Source organism: Bos grunniens, chromosome 27 (genome assembly GCF_055505025.1).
Source record: "Bos grunniens cultivar Pamir isolate PY7600 chromosome 27, Bosgru_T2T1.0, whole genome shotgun sequence".
NCBI lineage: Eukaryota > Metazoa > Chordata > Mammalia > Artiodactyla > Bovidae > Bos > Bos grunniens.
This window is the reverse complement of record NC_141191.1, coordinates 15,477,621-15,489,951: the sequence shown is the minus strand read 5'-3', so window position 1 is coordinate 15,489,951 and position 12,331 is coordinate 15,477,621.

Below are 12,331 nucleotides of genomic sequence, written 5' to 3'. Positions count from 1 at the left end.
TGTTTTCTGTTGTAATCATTTTTTGTATGTTGATGTCCTGTGCTTTCTTGCTAAGTTGCTTCAGTTGTGTCTGACTCTCTGCGACCCCATGGACTGTAGCCCCCCAGGCTCCTCTGTCCATGGGATTCTCCAGGCAAGAACACTGGAGTGGGTTGCCATGCCCTCCTCCAGGGGATCTTCCTGATCCAGGGATAGAACCCACTTCTCTTAAGTCTCCTGCAGTGGCAGGTGGATGCTTTATCACAAGTGCCCTGGGAAGTACCCTCTCACCCCGTTTGTTTTCTCTTTCAGTTTCCATTCCCTATGTGACCAGCTCCCCTCTGTTGAAATAACTGTTCCACCGGAGCTGCTGTGGCTTTGACTCTTGTACATGGAAGCAGTTGACACCAGGGCTCCTGTTAGGTTAGGAGGAGGTGTTGGGCATGTGGAGTATTGCAAAAGTGATGAGTGGACAGACCAGAGGAGCTTCTGTAGGGAGTGAAGTGCCACAGACAGGCTCTGTTTAGTTTTGTAATTCTGTCCAGAGGTAGCAAGTAAGTGGTGCAAATGCCCTAATTGGGATGCCAGGACCAATTTTAAAGATGGCACAACTCTGTTTCCCAAAAATGATCATTATTTTCACATGAAGAAAAAGACGAAAATAAGTAAAAGAAAGAAGAGGAAGAGATGGAGATGTATAATATCAGTATCAATTCAGTTGCTCAGTCGTGTCCAACTCTTTTCGACCCCATGGACTGTAGCATGCCAGGCTTCCCTGTCCATCACCAACTGCCAGAGCTTACTCAGACTCAGGTCCATTGAGTTGGTGATGCCATCCAACCTCTCATCCTCTGTCATCCCCTTCTTCTGCCTTCAATCTTTCCCAGCATCAGGGTCTTTTCTAATGAGCCAATTCTTCACATCAGGTGGCCAAAGTATTGGAGTTTGAGCTTCAGCATCAGTCCTTCCAATGAATATTCAGAACTGATTTCCTTTAGAATGGACTGGTTGGATCTCCTTGCAGTCCAAGAGACTCTCAAGACTCTTCTCCAACATCACAGTTCAAAAGCATCAATTCTTTGGCACTCAGCTTTCTTTATAGTCCAACTCTCACATCCATATATGACCACTGGAAAAACTATAGCTTTGACTAGACGGACCTTTATTGGCAAAGTGATGTCTCTGCTTTTTAATATGTTGCTTAGGTTTGTCATAGCTCTTCTTCCAAGGAGCAAGCATCTTTTAATTTCAAGGCTGCAGTCGCCATCTGCAGTGATTTTGGAGCCCCCCAAAATAAAGTCTGTTACTGTTTCCCCTGTTTCCCCATCTATTTTCCATGAAGTGATGGGACGAGCAAAGTCAAATTTTGGAATATGTCCTGGCTCAGGATCACCTTTAAGAGAAAGAGAGTTTTAAGAAAGGGAGAGAGGGACTTCCCCGGTAGTCCAGGGGTTAAGAATCTGCCTTCCAGTGCAGGGAATGTGGGTTGAATCCCTGGTCTGGGAACAAAGGCCTCGAAAGGCAACTACGAAGCCCTTGTGCCATAACAGAAAGTCTTGTGTGCCACAGCTAAGACCCAATGCAACCAAATATATAATAAACAAAATTTTTTTAAAAAGGAAGAGAAAGAAAAAGTAATTAGGGGTCATAGGCTCTGTGCAGGAGGCAGGTGGATGCTCAGGAGGGGAGTGGAGGCAGAGGGCAACACAGAGGCTCTGAATTCCTGAGAGGCAGGAGGAGGAGAAGGGCAAATTTGGAGGTGGTCTGGATGTTGGGGAGAAAGACACTAAGAACAACTTGACTTTGAAATTTTGCTAGGATGTTACACTCTCCTTCTGGATCTAATAGATCTTTTTTTTTTTTTTAAATGAAGTTTTTAAGAAGTCCAGATGTAAACTAATTTCCACCACACATCTCCTGCTGTGCCCCATCAGTATTCCTCCATGACCACATGGCACCAGGGAAAGCGGGATGGCGCCTGCCTGCAGCCTTTCTGGGCTCTGCCCTGGGGCTGGGCAGGCCATCTGCCTGAACAGCCCCGCTGAGGACAGTGGACTGGCTCTGGCTGGTGCACAGATGGCCTTCCCTTAAATGACACTTACTCGCTTTCTGTTCAGGGACATCCCGAAAGGGAAGCCAAAAAAGGAGAGCTAGTGGCTTTTCGTGTTAGTTCCGGGGGACCCTGTGGTCAGGAGCGGGAAGGTCAGGGTCTCGTGGGTCTACATCTTCTGGACCGAGTGCCCTTCTGCAGAGCCCAGAAATGCTCCATGTGTCGTGGAAAAGCCATGCTAATTGCAGTCATTTGGGCAAATTGATTACCACTTAGGCCTAAGTGCCAACTGCACAGTCATGATTCTGCTAATCATTATACATGTGTCAGATGAAGTTGACTGCAAGGCTTTATTTGATGACAACAATAAATTCTCCTCTATCTCAGGCTTTGTAAACAGCCTTCAGTCACATGTTGCTCACATGGCTTGTCCTATGCCCGGAGAGGACCCGTGCAGAGGCTCGCTGAGAGACAGACCCAGAGCCGTCCCTCCCCGTCGCTCTTCCTCTCCTGTTTGCCTTGTGACCAGGCTTCTTTCTGGGCACCTGTGATTTGGCATCTCCTTGACATCAGGCAATGCCATAGCTTCTCAGGTGGTGCTAGTGGTAAAGAACCTGCCTGCCAATGCAGGAGACATAAAAGACTCGGGTTCAATCCCTGGGTTGGGAAGATCCCTTGGAGGAGGAAATGGCAACCCACTCCAGTATTCTTGCCTGGAGAATCCCGTGGATAGAGGAGCCTGGTGGGGTCCTGGCAGAGTCCACGGGGTCGCAAAGAGTCAGACACGACTGAAGTGACTTAGCATGACATCAGATGATGCTAGCCCCCTTTGTGACATTGCTTCTCTTGGCCTGAGGATGGGGAACTTGGGAATCTCAAGAGTGCTTCCGTTTCTTTTTGTAAACTATTATTTTATTTATTTTTGTCTGTGCTGGGTCTTCATTGCTGCACAGACTTTTTCATTAGTTGGAGAGAGTGGAGGATACTCTCTAGTCATGGTGTGCGGGCTTCTCATCTTGATGGCTTCTCTTGTTGCTGAGCACAGGTTCTACATGGCCCATGGGCTCAGTAGGTGTGGTTCCAGGGCTCTCAAGCATAGACTCTATAGTTGTGGCACATGGGCTCAGTTGCTCCGTGGCTTGTGGGATCTTCCCGGACCAGGGATCAAACCCGTGTTTCCTGCATTGGCAGGTGAATTCTTTACCACTGAGCCAGCTGGGAAGCCCAAGAATACTTCCATTTCTTTCCAGCAGCCCCCCAAAGTTGCTTCTGTCCTCTGCCGGGGTCTATGTGTATATGTGTTGTGTTGTGTTGAGTTGCCCAGTCATGTCCAACTCTTTGCGAACCCATGGACTACAACACACCAGGCCTCTCTGTCCATCGCCAACTCCTGGAGCATGCTCAAACTCAAGTCCATTGAGTTGGTGATGCAATACAACCATCTCATCCTCTGTCGTCCCCTTCTCCTTCTGTCTTCAATCTTTCCCAGCATCAGGGTCTTTTCTAATGAGTCAGCTCTTCACATCAGGTGGCCAAAGTATTGGAGTTTCAGCTTCAACATCAGTTCTTCCCTTCCAGTGAATATTCAGGACTGATTTCCTTTAGGATGGACTGGTTGGATCTCCTTGCAGTCCAAGGGATTCTCAAGAGTCCTCCCCAACACTGCAGTTCAAAAGCATCAATTCTTCACTGCTTAGCTCTCTTTATGGTCCAACTCTCACATCCATACATGACCAGTGGAAAAACCATAGCTTGGACTATATGGACCTTTGTCAGCATAGTGATGTCTTGCTTTTTAACATGCTGTCTAGGTTTGTCATAGCTTTTCTTCCAAGGACCAAGTGTCTTTTAATTTCTTGGCTGCAGTCACTGTCCACAGTGATTTTGGAGCCCAAGAAAATAAAGTCTGTCACTGTTTCCATTGTTTCCCCATCTATTTTCTATGAAGATGGGAGTGGATGCTGTTATCTTCATTTTTTGAATTTTGAGTTTTAAGCCAGCTTTTTCATTCTCCACTTTCACATTCATCAACAGGCTCTTTAGTTCCTCTTCACTTTCTGCCATAAGGGTGGTGTCATCTGCATATCTGAGGTTATTGATATTTCTCCCGGCAATCCTGATTCCAGCTTGTGCTTCCTCTAGCCCAGCGTTTCTCATGATGTACTCTGCATATAAGTTAAATAAGCAGGGTGACAATATACAGCCTTGACGAATATATACTCCTTTCCTTATTTGAACCAGTCTGTTGTTCCATGTCTGGTTCTAAAAGTTGCTTCTTGACTTACACACAAGTTTCTCAGGAGGCAGGTAAGCTGGTCTGGTATTCCCATCTCTTGAAGAATTTTTCACAGTTTGTTGTGATACACACAGTCAAAGGCTTTGGCATAGTCAATAAAGCAGAAATAGATGTTTTTCTGAAACTCTCTTGCTTCTTTGATGATCCAGTGGACGTTGGCAATTTGATCTCTGGTTCCTCTGCCTTTTCTAAAACCAGTTTGAACATGTGGAAGTTCACAGTTCACGTATTGCTGAAGCCTGGCTTGGAGAATTTTGAGCATTACTTTACTAGCGTGTGAGATGAGTGCAATTGTGTGGTAGTTTGAGCATTCTTTGGCATTGCCTTTCTTTGGGACTGGAATGAAAACGACCTTTTCCAGTCCTGTGGCCACTGCTGAGTTTTCCAAATTTGCTGGCATATTGGGTGCAGCACTTTCACAGCATCATCTTCCAGGATTTGGAATAGCTCAACTGGAATTCCATCACCTCCACTAGCTTTGTTCGTAGTGATGCTTTCTAAGGCCCACTTGACTTCACATTCCAGGATGTCTGGCTCTAGGTGAGTGATCACACCATCGTGATTATTTTGGTCATGAAGATCTTTTTTGTACAGTTCTTCTGTGTATTCTTGCCATCTCTTCTTAGTATCTTCTGCTTCTGTTAGGTCCATACCATTTTGTCGTTTATTGAGCCCATCTTTGCATGAAATGTTCCCTTGGTATCTCTAACTTTCTTGAAGAGATCTCTAGTCTTTCCTATTCTATTGTTTTCCTCTATTTCTTTGCATTGTTCACATAAGAAGGCTTTCTTATCTCTCCCTGCTATTCTTTGGAACTCTGCATTCAGATGGGTATCTCTTTCCTTTTCTCCATAGCCTTTCACTTCTCTTCTTTTCTCAGCTATTTGTAAGGTCTTCTGAGACAACCATTTTGCCTTTCTTTTTCTTGGGGATGGTTTTGATCACTGCCTCCTGTACAGTGTTACAAACCTCCATCCATAGTTCTTCTGGCATTCTATCAGATCTAATCTCTTGAATCTATTTGTCACTTCCTCTGTATCATCGTAAGGTATTTGATTTAGTTCATACCAGAATGGCCTAGTGGTTTTCCCTGCTTACTTTCATTTAAGTCTGAATTTTGCAATAAGGAGTTTATGATCTTAGCCACAGTCAGCTCCAAGTCTTGTTTTTGCTGACTGTATAGAGCTTCTCCATCTTCAGCTGCAAAGAATATAATCAGTCTGATTTCACTATTGACCATCCACACATGGTGATGTCCACGTGAAGAGTCATCTCTTGTGTGGTTGGAAGAGGGTGTTTGCTACGACCAGTGCATTCTTTTGGCAACACTCTGTTAGCCTTTGCCCTGCTTCATTTTGTTCTCCAAGGCCAAACTTGCCAGTTACTAAAGTTATCTCTTGACTTCCTACTTTTGCATCCAGTCCCCTATGATGCAAAGGACATCTTTTTTTTTTTTTTTTGGTGTCAGTTAGGAGGTCAAGCCTAACAGAGTGTCGCCAAGACAGCACGTTGGTCATGGCAATATTGTTCTTGACTGCACGGGACTTTCCTTTCTCCACCAGACACATCCAGAACTGGGCGTCATTTCTGCTTTGGCTCAGCCTCTTCATTCCTTGTGGAGCTATTTCTCTGTTCTTCTCCAGTGGCATATCAGACACCTACTGACCTGGAGGGGTTCATCTTTCAGTGTTGTTAACTTTTTGCATTTTCATACTGTTCATGGGGCTCTCAAGCCAGGAATGCTGAAGTGGTTTGCCTTTCTCTTCTCCAACGGACCATGTTTTGTCAGAACTCTCCACCATGACCCGTCCGTCTTGGGTGGCCCCACATGGCATGGCTCATAGTTTCTGTGAGTTAGACAAGGCTGTGGTCCATGTGATCAGTTTGGTTAGTTTTCTGTAATTGTGGTTTACATTCTGCCTGCCCTCTGATGGATGAGGATCAGATGCTTGTGAAGCTTCCTGATCAGAGGGACTGGCTGTGGGAAAACCTGGATCTTCTTGCTCTGGTGGGCAAGGCATGTTGTATGTGTGTGTATATATGTGTGTGTGTGTGTGTGTGTGGGAGGGGTAGTTTTAATGCAACAAGTCAGGGAGCACTCTGCACTCCGTCATGGTTTATCCTGGCCACCCAGACAATGGTCTCCTTCAGTATTAGGTGTCTGAAGTGAGGCCTTCACACAGAAAGTCTCCACATAACGAGTGAAGCGTCTGTCAGCTCTACAGACTGTGGATTTCCACTGCGCGGTCCAGGCCGGAACCCCGGGGCCAGAGCGGCCCTCGTGGAGGGCTGGGCACCCAGAGTGTGAGGCGGGCTCTCCCTGGGGTTCCCTCCCCTCCTGGGGAGCTTCTGGGAGGCTCCTGGCAGCTCCGTGGGGCTGGACCCTTTCTCCCTGGCAGGAGGGGGGTCTGCGCTGAGCCCGGCCTGGGGCTCTGAGAACGCACACCTTTTGCAGCCGGGGGGATCTTCCACCTCCCAAGGCGGTCCCTCCTCCTCTGCAGGGCTCAGCCTTTCCCAGGACCTGGCTTGCAGCTCCACCCGGGGCCCAGCACAGAATCCCCAACTCCGGGTTTCCTGGAGGCTAACAGGGTCATTTTTGACCTGTTTCTGGGGTCTGGTTGGGCACCCTTTCTGATTGGTTCTTTGCAGGAAGAGATGGTAGGCAGCTCTGGCCCGAGGCAGCCCCTGTTGTGGGCTCAGTGAGCATGGACGTTTCCGGTCAGTGTCCCCCATGGTTGGGATCAGAGTTTTCAGAGTTTCAGCACGGTGGGTGTGGCTGAAAGCAGAGTGGATTCTCCCCTGGCGCAAAGGGTGCCCCCGAAGTCATTCCACCAGGGCTTCAGAGTGGGACCTTATTTGGCAAATAGAGTTCTTTGCAGAAACGATTGGATTAAGATGAGACTGTACTAGAGTTGGGAGGGGCTGGCCCTCCTATGACTGGTGTTCTTATAAGCAGAGGAGAGAGAGGCCAGAGACCTGCAGGGTAAACTCAGTGTGACGCTGAAGCAGAGGAGGGACAAGGGCCCCCAAGGGCCCCAAGGTGGCCGGCAGCCCCCAGGAGCTGGAGGAAGCAGGGGTCCTCCCCGGGGCCTTCAGAGGGCACGGCTCTGTCGACACCTCGAATTGGACTTCTAACTTCCAGAATGTGATAAATGCCCGTTGTTTCAGCCACCCTGTCCGCCATACTGTGTTCCTGCAGTCTTAGGATCCAACATACCCTCCACCCCACGCCCTGCCCCATGTCTCTGTCCCCGCCCTGTGCTGAGGCATAAACACCATCAGGCTTTCCCGTAGGTCAAGGTGGCCAGGTTTAGCACAAACAAAACCGAACAGGATGCCCACTTAAATCTGAATTTCAGATCAGCAACTGCTGCTGCCTGCCAAATCGTTTCAGTCGTGTCCGACTCTGTGCAACCCCATGGACTGCAGCCTACCAGGCTTCTCCGTCCATGGGATTCTCCAGGCAAGAACACTGGAGTGGGTTGCCATTTCCTTCTCCCAGATCAGCAACAAATACACCTTTTTAATATATGTTCCTAATATTAAATGGGACATAACTTATATTGACAAATGATTCACTGCTAAACTGAAGTTCAGTCTTAACTGGGAGTCCTGTCCCTTATCTGACATTCCTAGCCCCCAGCCCTTGAGTCCCAGAGGGCCTGTTCTGACCCGTGTGTGGGGCCGGTCAGGGGGGCGGCCAGCAAGCCCGGCAGGGCAGCTCTAAGCCCCTCGTGCTCCCCTCTCAGGGTTTCCTGAGCCCTGCCAGCAGCCTGCAGTCTGAACATCCTCTCCACCAGCTGGGTGAGAGTCTGGGAGGCTTGGAAGAGACAGGAGGAGGCTCAGAGGGGAGCCTGCTGCCTGCCTGGGGGTGGATGTTTGCGGGGAGGAGGAGGGCCCCTCGTGGTTCCAGCTGTGCACCCATCTCTGCACTTTGATTTGTTCTATTTTAAGCTGTCTGCAGTTTCCCTCCTGGGGAAGGGAGAAGATAATGGGGAGGGGACTGGGGTGGGGTGTGTGGAGTGAATCAGGGGGACTTAGGAGCAGACAGGAGGCCAGTTGGCGGGGCTGTGCAGGATTCAAAGGCAAAGGCGAGGGAGAGAGCGAGCTGGCAGGCAGTCTGGCCAGAGTGCAGGGCACCTGAACGGAGTTCCCTTTCCAGAACGCCGCGCCGGGACGCTGGCTGTGGGCAGTATTCCAAATGTGGTGGTAGTGTTCAGTTGTCAAGTCGTGTCTGACTCTTTGTGATCCCAGGACTGCAGCATGCCAGGCCCCCCTGTCCCTAACCATCTCCTAGAGTTTGCCCAAGTTGATGTCCATTGAACTGGTGATGCCATCCAACCATGTGTATTCCGTATTATTCAGTATTTTCCTGTATGTGATCACACATATTAACACTCACTAATTTCCATCACCTTAGGGTGAACGAGAGCCTGGGTGGAAAGGGGCTTCATTCTCAGCTCCTTCCTGAAGGTAAAGGGTTGGACCTCAGCAAAGGTGGCAGCCCCCTCCCCTCTGGAAGGGAGCCCCCACCCCCTTTCCCTTTGGAGGTGCCTCCTAATGCAGCCTGGACAGAGAGATTTTGGAGGTTGTGTCTGGGTGAAAGTGTGAGTCACTCAGTTGTGTCTGACTCTTTGCGGATCCTATGGACTGTATACCCCACGAGGCTCCTCTGTCCATGGGATTTCCCAGGCAGGAACACTGGAGTGGGTTGCTGTGCCCTTCTGCAGGCGATCTTCCCAACCCAGAGATTGAACCCGGGTGCCCTGCGTTTCAGGCAGATTGTTTACCGTCTGAGCCAGTTGAAAGATGTCTGGGTAATAACCTTAAAATCACCATGCTATGCTTGGTTGCTCAGTCGTGTCCAACTCTTTGAGATGTTATGGACTGCAGTCCACCAGGCTCCTCTGTCCTTGGGGATTCTCTAGGCAAGAATACTGGAGTGGGTTGCCATGCCCGCCTCCAGGGGATCTTCCCAACCCAAGGATTAAACCCAGGTCTCCTGCATTGCAGTGGATTCTTTACTGACTGAGCCACGAGGGAACCCATAGGCTTTTGCCCAAAGTAAAAAAAAATTTACTTTTGCTTTGTCTCTGTCACACAGGCGTATACACAGACACACACACACAGACACATACCCCTTTTGGGCAGGGGAGCCTGAGAAGGATCTGCTCAGGGGCAGAGGGCTGGGCCCATTTTAAGGATGGAGAAACTGAGGCACAGACGCAGCAGGGGGTCGGGCAACTTGGGACTATCTGGTTCTTGTCTACTGCTCCAGGGCTCCCCCCAGCTCTGCTCCCCCATCTGCCCCCACCCCAGCAAGGGCCCCGCTGAGTCTGAAGACCAAGAGCACTGACTGGCGAGGCTTCAGAAAGAGCCTGAGTTGCGGCGAGGCCTGCATCCTGATGTTGTTAAGAGCATCTTAACAAGCCACAGAGGACTGGGGAGGGGCCGCCGTCCCAGAGTCCAGAGCTCTGGCTCTGACCCGTTCACTCCTGCAGGGTGGTGGGGGTTTGGGGTTGGGGAGCAGATGTATGAAACAGACCCGTCTCATCTGGATGGCTGGCAGTCTGCTGACGAGGTGAAGACTTGGGTTTTAGGACTCGTTTCCGAAGCAGCCACCAAAAATCCCCGTGGGTGTCACAGCAGGAAGGGGGTGCTTGATAGAGGCCCAGAGGGGTGAAGCCCTGTGGCTGGGGGCCATGCGGCTGCTTGGTTCCTGTGTGTGAGTGTTTGCGTGAGTGTATGCGTGTGTATGAGTGAGAACTCATGCCTGGTGGGCACTAGTGGGGAGACCTGGGCCTCATTGCCCCCCACCCCCATGGCGGGGGCCACCCCAGGTCAGTACCAGCAGCCGAGTGCGGGTCTTCTTTCTCTACCTAGTTTCCGCATCCGTCTGGCTTTTCACGTGAAACTACATCCTCCGTCTTGGTCTTTATCTAAGGTGATCCTGTGGTTTTCACATGCCAGCTTTAATCGTCTTTCTCATTTCTGCGAGCGCTTGGGTAGGGAAAAGAAAGCGTTGCTTATGCATTGAGTCCCCACAGGCCTCCAGGAATGACAATGGGCTCCAGCCGAGGTCTGTTTCTGAAGCCAGGACACCAGTCCAGGCTGCTGTGTAAAAGCAGCGTCCATCAGCTCCTCTGGGGGGGACAACGTGGGACAAGAAGGTTGAACCCTGGGTCCTCTCCCCCAGCGGTCACTGTGGAACCAGCAGGTCGGGGAGGTGGACGGTCCACCCTGGGGGCGTCCAAGAGCACCGGGTGGGCCCAGCTCAGGCCTCAGCCGAAGGGCTTCACCCTTCCAGGCTGTCATCCCATGAGAGCCTGGCTCCCTCGGAAATAAAAACGCCACTCTGCATTTAAAGCATCTGTCCTTCTGGGAAATTCTTCAGAGCGACAGGACTGCTCGAACATGAAAAGTAAAAGGGAAACGATGTGATAGTTCAGAAACCACTGTTTTCGGGGACTTGCAAAACTCAAACAGCCTGCGGACAATTCCTGGGAGGAAGGGCCTTATTTTGATCTGCGAAGCGAGAGGAACATTGTTTGACAAAGTTTCTGCTTGACGGGAAGGGAAATCTTACGGGAGCGATTTTTTGCGAGGACCGGGCCTCAGTGAGGTGGTGCGTGAAGCACAAGTAATCGTTTTATGTGTGAAACTCCGTGCGTAGAGCAAAGATGGAAAAATAGAGGCTAATTGGAACTGGCCTCACCCGGGAGAGGGGTCTGGCTGATGGTTTTCGGTCCTCGCGACGCTCGCGGGCGTCCCTCCCGGTCCTCGCCTGAGATGCCCATCACTAGGGGGCGCTAGAAACCTTCTCCGAAAGTACCTGGGAGGAAGCCATCACCTGGAGGGTGGTCCGGGAAGAGCACCGGGGTCCCCAAGTCCTCCCTAATCTGGTCCTTCCTTGGGGTTTCAGGAGGAGGAGAAAGGGTACTTGCTGAAGGGTCCTTGCCCATATGTTGGGGTGGCTTTCCATTCCTGCAGGACCAGAGCCCTGGTTTTGAAGGGAAGGCAAGAGGGCAAGGGAAGGGTGCCGCATCCCTGTGAGCCGGGCTGCCTGGACCAGCCTCTCCTCTTGCGTCATCTCCGCCTCTGCTCTCTGTTCTGCAGTGGTGCGTGTCCACGCTTGTCCCCAGAGCTTAACCCCCCCTACCCTGGGCCTCCTGCTCTTTCTTTCTTTCTTTTTGCTGTAGGGCCGAGACTAGAAATCATGCCGTAGCTGAAGTGAGCAGATTTAAAAATCTGCTTGTTTATAACCTTTTGTAAGTAAGCTGGGGACAAAGAACTCTACTTTCCTGTGTGATATCCTGGGTTATTAAAGTCCATCAGGTCTACTAAGGGAGACATATGGGTTTTCCTTCTAAGCCTTCCTTAGCCCTGTGGCTCAGATGGTAAAGAATCTGCCTTCAATGCAGGAGACCCAGGTTCAACCCCTGGGTTGGGAAGATCCCCCTGGAGAAGGGAATGGCAACGTACTTCAGTATTCTTGCCTGGAGAATCCCATGGACAGAGGAGCCTGGTGGGCTACAATCCATGGGGTCCCACAGTTGGACATGAGTGAGCGACTAACACTTTCTAAGCCTTAGAAAGATATCTCGTTAGATACAACCTAAGTGGTTGCAACCTAGACAGGTTCTACCAGGAGGTAAAGGGTAAATCCAGTGAATAAGAGAGAGAGAGAGAGAGAGAGATGATGGGGAGACGAAAAAAGAAGGGGAGGGGGAGGGGAGGAGGAGAAGGAGAGAGAGAGAGAAATTGCCTTCCCGGGAAGAGCATCATGGATGAGTCCTGGGGACGGTTTTCCTGGTGTTCTGTGGAGCAGCTATGCTAAAATCTCCCTCACATTCACTGTGGAGGAAAATTTGGGTAGGACTGTTTCTTCACCTCTGTGGTCCTTAATCACTTCTGTGATAGAACTCCAGGTCCACCAGGGCCTTTGGTGTGTTCCTTATATTCTCCACTGTTCCATTTTCAGCCTTTCAGTCACATCAGAGAATGAG